The 6,035-nt window shown below is 53.3% G+C and overlaps 1 protein-coding gene across 3 annotated transcripts in view; it reads left to right on the top strand.

Annotated features, from left to right (window-relative positions):
• The first annotated feature begins 276 nt into the window (after positions 1-276).
• CPT1A (carnitine palmitoyltransferase 1A) overlaps positions 277-6,035 on the top strand; it is a 61,745-nt gene continuing 55,986 nt past the window's right edge. For 2 of the 3 annotated variants that reach the window (XM_082477652.1, XM_082477650.1), the window contains exon 1: positions 277-434. The gene's annotated coding sequence lies outside the window, so the exon portion shown is untranslated. Of the gene's footprint in view, positions 435-744; positions 873-6,035 lie in introns of those variants that run through there. The other variant, XM_082477651.1, reaches the window with a different exon arrangement.

Here is a 6,035-nt window from a genome sequence, read left to right as displayed (position 1 = left end):
GCAATGCCTATAAAGGACGAGCATGAGCTAGGCACTGTGCTAAGCGCTTTTACGGGCATGGCCCTAATGAGTTGGCCCATTTCTCAGATGAGGAAACTGAGGCTCGCAGGGCGGGAAATCTCGTCCTAGGCCTCAAGCTGGCAGATGCGGAGGTGGCCTGCACCCCTGCGAGCCTCAGTTTCCTCGCCCGACCCGCTCCCCAGGGCGCCCCGCCCCTGCTGATGCTCCGCCCCGTCCTGTCCAGGTCCCGCCCTTGGCCCGCCGAGCGCCGGGAGTCGCCGCACAGCCCCGCGCGCCTCAGCCAATCGGCCGCGGGCGGTGTCGGGTGCCTTCAACCTCGCCCGCTGTCCTCCCGCCCGGCGCTCGCTCGCTGCCTCGCTCACTCCGCCGCCGCTGCTGCTGTGGCTGTCGCCGCGCCTCTGTCCGCCGACTCGGTAAGGCCGGGCTGAGGCCGCGCGCCGCGGGGTTGGGGGGCTGGCGGGAGCAGGGGGCTGGCTGCGGCGGGGCCCAGGGCCGGGGGCGGACGGGAACTGCAAGGGCCCGGACTGAGGCGGGGGGCGGGGGGCCGCCGCCTGTGTCGGGGCGCCGAGGGACAGCGGTTCTTAGAGAGCTCGAAACCGGAGCGGGGCGGGACTCCCCATACCCCGCAGTGGATTGGGTCTAGGGGGTCCGCGTCAGTGTCGGTCCGCATGCGGGCGGGTCCGGTGCGGCTGCGGGAGGGATGCTCAACCCTTCGGACTTAGCAGGACGCCTCCGGGCTGGGGCCAGTAGGGCCACCGGCTCTCTTTCCCTTACCATCTCACCGTCACTTCCCAGGAGTGGGTTGATTGGGTCTCGGGGTCTGCCCGAGGATCGGTCGGCCTTGCGAGCAGGTACTGTATGGGAGCTGGAGGGGCGCTTGACTCTCCGGACTTGGTAGGATGCCCCCGGCCAGGGGCCACCAGGACTGCCGGTTCCCTTTCCCCAGCATCCCACTCCCCTCGCCGAAGTGGATTGGGTCTGGGGATCCGCGGTAGGGCAGTGGAAAGGACGCGACGGCGGGAGGGATGCTCAGTCCTCGGGACTTGGCAGGGCGCCGCGGATCCTTTCTCTGTCTCGCCCCATCCCCTCCCCCTCCGAGAGTGGATTGGGTTTGGGGGGCCGTCCCTTGGTCGCGGGCCGGCCCAAGCGGGAGCCAGAGGGATGCGAGGGACTCAGCAGGGCGCCGCCGACCCCCTCCAGGCTCCCGCCCCCGCAGCGCAGCCGTGGGGACACGCCCTTGACGCTGGGACTCCAGGCGGGGTCCGAGCGCCCTAGGTGGATGCGAATGGAGGCGCCGGGCCTGGGTCCCCTCTTGCGAGCGTCCTCCATCCCTCCATGCGGCGCGCGGTCTAGGGCAGGTGGGCGAGGAGAGCCTGCCCAAGGTCGCGCCGGGCCGGGGAGCTTGCCTTGCAGGGGGTGGGAGGGTGTGGGCGCTTCACGTGACCAGGCCTGGGCGAACTTGGCCTGCGAGCCCGGACGGCACGGTCAGGGCGGTAGAGCAGCCCGGGCTCCGGGGCCCCTATTCTGGCAGCCCCTAACCCCAACTCCCTGGGCAAGCAGACAGTTCCTTTCGTTTTGGAAAGGCTGTGGATCAGTGTGTTTATAGTGTAAATCGGTGGTTGACTCACGTTAAAGCCGAACGGAACAAAGATGATCTTACTTTTTTAACTCCAAGAGTTAAAAATCTCGAGAAATCAGGTTGAATACAGAACAACTTAATATTCCCAACTCGGAACTGCTTTCGGTTTCCTCTGTGCTCCATGTGATATTAAAATATTGAAGGGCAGATTTTAGTAGGAAACTGGTAACTTTGTAAGTCACAAAATAAAATCAGTTTAACCTTTTGAAAAGTGTATTTTGTTACACCATTTTCTCACACAGGCTTCCGGTTTCTGGTCATTCCAGATATTCCAGCATGCTTATTTCCTTCTAAACCACAAACCAAATGAATAAAAAATGGCCGAACACACAGGTCTTTTAATTTTTTATGCCAGTAAGCATCACCCCCCTTTCCAAATTATTTACGGTGACTCAGTGAGTGTGGCATAAATGAGAACATTAATGCTGATGATAATGCTTATCGTTGAGGCGAGGGAGTGTTTACTTGTAAGTGATAGGAGCTGAATGCGAAATTCTTGGCGGAGTTTGGGGTGGTTCTGCCCCTGCGTGTCCGGGGGCTCCTTTTCGTATGTAAATGAACGGTTTCCTTCCAAAGATGTGTGGCTAGACCTGATCTTGCACACTGAATTCCATGTGAACAGCTGTTGGAATCAGAAAAAGAGCCATCTTAAGGAGTGCACATACTTTGTATCAAGAGTGGCCGAAATTGGCGTCATGCACAGGCCGAAATAACCTTTCGAGTTTGTACTGAAAACAAGCGGCCTAACCCAGAGGTGAAGGGAAGAAACCTGGCGTCGCTGCCGCCCGCCCTTGGCCCCGGCCCCAGCCCCCGTGGTCACCGAGCGGTCAAGCCTGGGTCTCCGGGGAGTCCTGGGGCGAGGGCCCGGGCTTACGCAACCCTGGCCCCGCGTGTCCATTCATGGAAGCACAGTTAATTGTTCCTTGGGCTGCGCGGTGAGCCCCTTCCGGAGGCGCTCTGGGCTCGCGGGGCGCGGGGCAGCGTTTCTGGTCTGGGTTGTCTTCGGGCACACCAAGCTCTTAACTGTCCCCAAAGTTGACCATGCAGGGCTCGGCCTTCCCACCCAGCGGCGCTGCACTTCGCCCGCCGACGCGCGCCAGCTCGCTCCGGAAGGTGTCTCCGGGCCGGGCCGGTGGAACAGGATCTGAGCGCCCGGGGCGCGCCAGGCCGGGGGCGGGGCTCGCGGTAACCTTTCCCCTACTTTTCTCAGCCGTCACGTGATGCCCGGGGGGGGAGGGGCGGGCCGCGCCGACCGCAGCTGCTGGCGTTGCCAGTGAGGACGCGTTCCAAGCGAGCAATTAAAGTTGCAGCCTGGAGTCTAAAGGCGGTGGGAAGGTGGGAGGCGGAAACGCGTACCCGCTCCGGCCCGGGGCTGGTTCTGCGCTTTGATCGGATGCATTTTTTCCTTTGTTGGAAAAAATGTTTAGTCACTCTGCATGGTTATTATTGGCAGACCTGACAGTTCAGTTACCGGTGGAAGCCTGCACTTTGAATTCCGGAAAAATTGCTGCTTTTAAGAATAAAATTGTTGTTCAAGCTGGTGTGTTTCAAGTGTGTTTCGGAGACTCTCCCTCTTATTTAACAAGACCTGTACTTTCTTCGAATGGCTTGAGCCCCTCTTGAGCTTTTCTTGCGAGGACTTTTCTGTTTTAAAAATAAGTACTACAGGCACACGGTGCAAAATGAAGGGGGTGCAGGTGGGAATTCAGCACAAAGCTGGCCTCCTCACCCGGTACCCCTCCCCACTATTAAGTTTCCTTGACAACTGTAGAAATAGTCTAGGCTGTACAGGGCATTAAAAAAAAAATCTGTTACAGACATCTCACAGCTCCATCAACATCAAATCCTACTGCCAAGAAAACAAACCAATGCTTTATAAAATACAGAATTGGGAAGAATTAAGGAAGCAGAGGCCAAACTTTCATGGGTATGTAAGTAAAATAGCTATGAAAATAGCCTTTTTGAGGGGGTTTCCTTTGCATTATATTTGTACACAATTATATTTATAATCTATATAATTATATTTTGAAAGATGTTGCATAAAAATAGGCAATATATGAATAATTCTACCAACCTTCAACAGTTCATTCTAATGACATGGTAAAAATATGGATAATATAAAGGAAACTCTTAAAAAAATCTGTTACTTAACACAAGGAATATTTTGTGCTTGTTGATTTCTGATATTTTGCTGCCTTTTGTGAACTTCACCTTTTACCCCAAGCAAATATTAGGTGACTGAGAGCCTCAGTTCAGTGGAATGTCCTTTAGTTTTTTGCATGTTGGCTGTTTTTATGTCCAGGAATGTTTAGGGAAGTTAATAATTGAAAGCAATTGAGCTGCCGAGTGAGGTGTGCCTCTCCAGGCGTACAGTAGGGTAATGGCCTCTATGGAGGGTTGGAAAATAGGGTAGCTACGCTCAGCTTACGAAGGCTTATCGGCTAATTGTTGGACACTGAGTTCTCTAGGTAAAAAGGAAAGGAGTCGTCCATACACTCCATGTGGTGGTTTGCCCACCCATCCCAGGAACCTGAGGGTCATCCTAGATCCTGCTTCCTAAATGGCTCTTTTTTTTTTTTCTTTTCTTTTTTAAATATTTATTTATTTATTTGGCTGTGCTTGGGTCTTAGTTGCGGCATGCGGGATCTAGTTCCCTGACAAGTTTGTATTAAAAGCTAGAGTCTGTCATAGAGTGAAGTAAGTCAGAAAGAGAAAAACAAGTACCGAGAGTGAAGTAAGTCAGAAAGAGAAAAACAAGTTAACAAGTATATGCTAACACATATATATGGAATCTAAAAAAAAAAAAAAAAAAAAATGGTTCTGATGAACCTAGGGTCAGGCAGGAATAAAGACGCAGACGTAGAGAATGGACTTGAGGACACAGGGATGGGGAAGAGTAAGCTGGGATGAAGTGAGAGAGTGGCATGGACATATATACACTACCAAATGTAAAATAGATAGCTAGTGGGAAGCAGCTGCATCGCACGGGGAGAGATCAGCTCATCAGCTCGGTGCTTTGTGACCACCTAGAGGGGTGGGATAGGGAGGGGATATGGGGATATGTGTATACATATAGCTGATTCACTTTGTTATACAGCAGAAACTAACACACCATTGTAAAGCAATTATACTCCAGTAAAGATGTTAAAAAAAAAAAGCTAACACAAAATAACCTCGCCTTTTAAGAAGTCGTCATATGCTGTGACTCGGACTTTGCTTTTTATGAAATAATACTTCATTTATAAGATTATACATGTATCACTGATTTTCCCAAGTGTCGGCCTCTCCGTGCCCTTAAAAAGATTTAATGCACGGAGTTTTGGTTTCTTTCTCCTTTTGCAAGCACACACTGTTGCGCAGAGTGAAGTACAGTAATGCTGCTGAAAGTTAAATGTCAAAGACGTTGGGCTGGGGTATCAAACGCAGTGGAAGAGGAAGGATGGAAATCCACACTGTTGGAGGACCGCTGCTGGCCTGTGGCTGCAGTTGGGAAGGTACAGAGTATGTTCCTGCATTGGACACCTAACGTGAGTTACGGGTAATGTGCGTACTTTATTTGACAGGAAGCAGATCTTATGAATGGCAATGACATGTGCTCTCGCCTCCCCCCCCCCCACACGTCTAAGTGGCAGACCTGTAATTTGAACCCAGATCTGTGTTCTCCAAAACGTGTGCCCCCTCCCTCTGACAGGCTGCTTCCCAGACCACTGTGCAGGCAGAGGGCCTGGGTGTCGGCACCTCCCCCAGCCCAGGGCCCACTGGATGTGACATTGAATCAGCTGTGTGTGTTTCTGGGTTTCCACTTCCTCATCTCTAAGGCGGTGCCTCTGACACCTGTCATCCTGTCTCACAGGGGTTTTATGAAGATCCAAAAGAGGCCAGATGTGACGGTAGTTTTTGAGGGTGTGAAATGAATACAGCTTCCAGCAAACAATACCATGCCCGCAGGCAGGGTTTTTTGTTTTGGCTGCATTGGGTCTTCATTGCTGCACGCGGGCTTTTCTCTAGTTGTAGTGAGTGGGGGCTGCTCTTCGTTGCTGTACGCAGGCTTCTCATTGCGGTGGCTTCTCTTGTTGCGGAGCACGGGCTCTAGGCGTGCAGGCTCAGTAGTTGTGGCACGCAGGCTCAGTAGTTGTGGCTCGCAGGCTTCAGTAGTTGTAGCACGCGGGCTCAGTAGTTGTGGTGCACAGGCTTAGTTGCTCCGCAGCATGTGGGAATCTTCCCGGACCAGGGCTCGAACCCGTGTCCCCTGCATTGGCAGGCAGATTCTTAACCACTGCGCCAGCAGGGAAGCCCCTCAGGCAGGTTTTATGGATACAGCTGCCTTCTGCAGTCCCCAAATTGGAACGTGTGGTTTGACCAGTTCAACTGTACT

The sequence above is a fragment of the Balaenoptera physalus genome, assembly GCF_965194825.1.
Source record: "Balaenoptera physalus genome assembly, chromosome: 10".
Lineage (NCBI taxonomy): Eukaryota > Metazoa > Chordata > Mammalia > Artiodactyla > Balaenopteridae > Balaenoptera > Balaenoptera physalus.
Note: the sequence above shows the minus strand (reverse complement) of the source record. Positions and strands in the feature narration are given on the sequence as shown.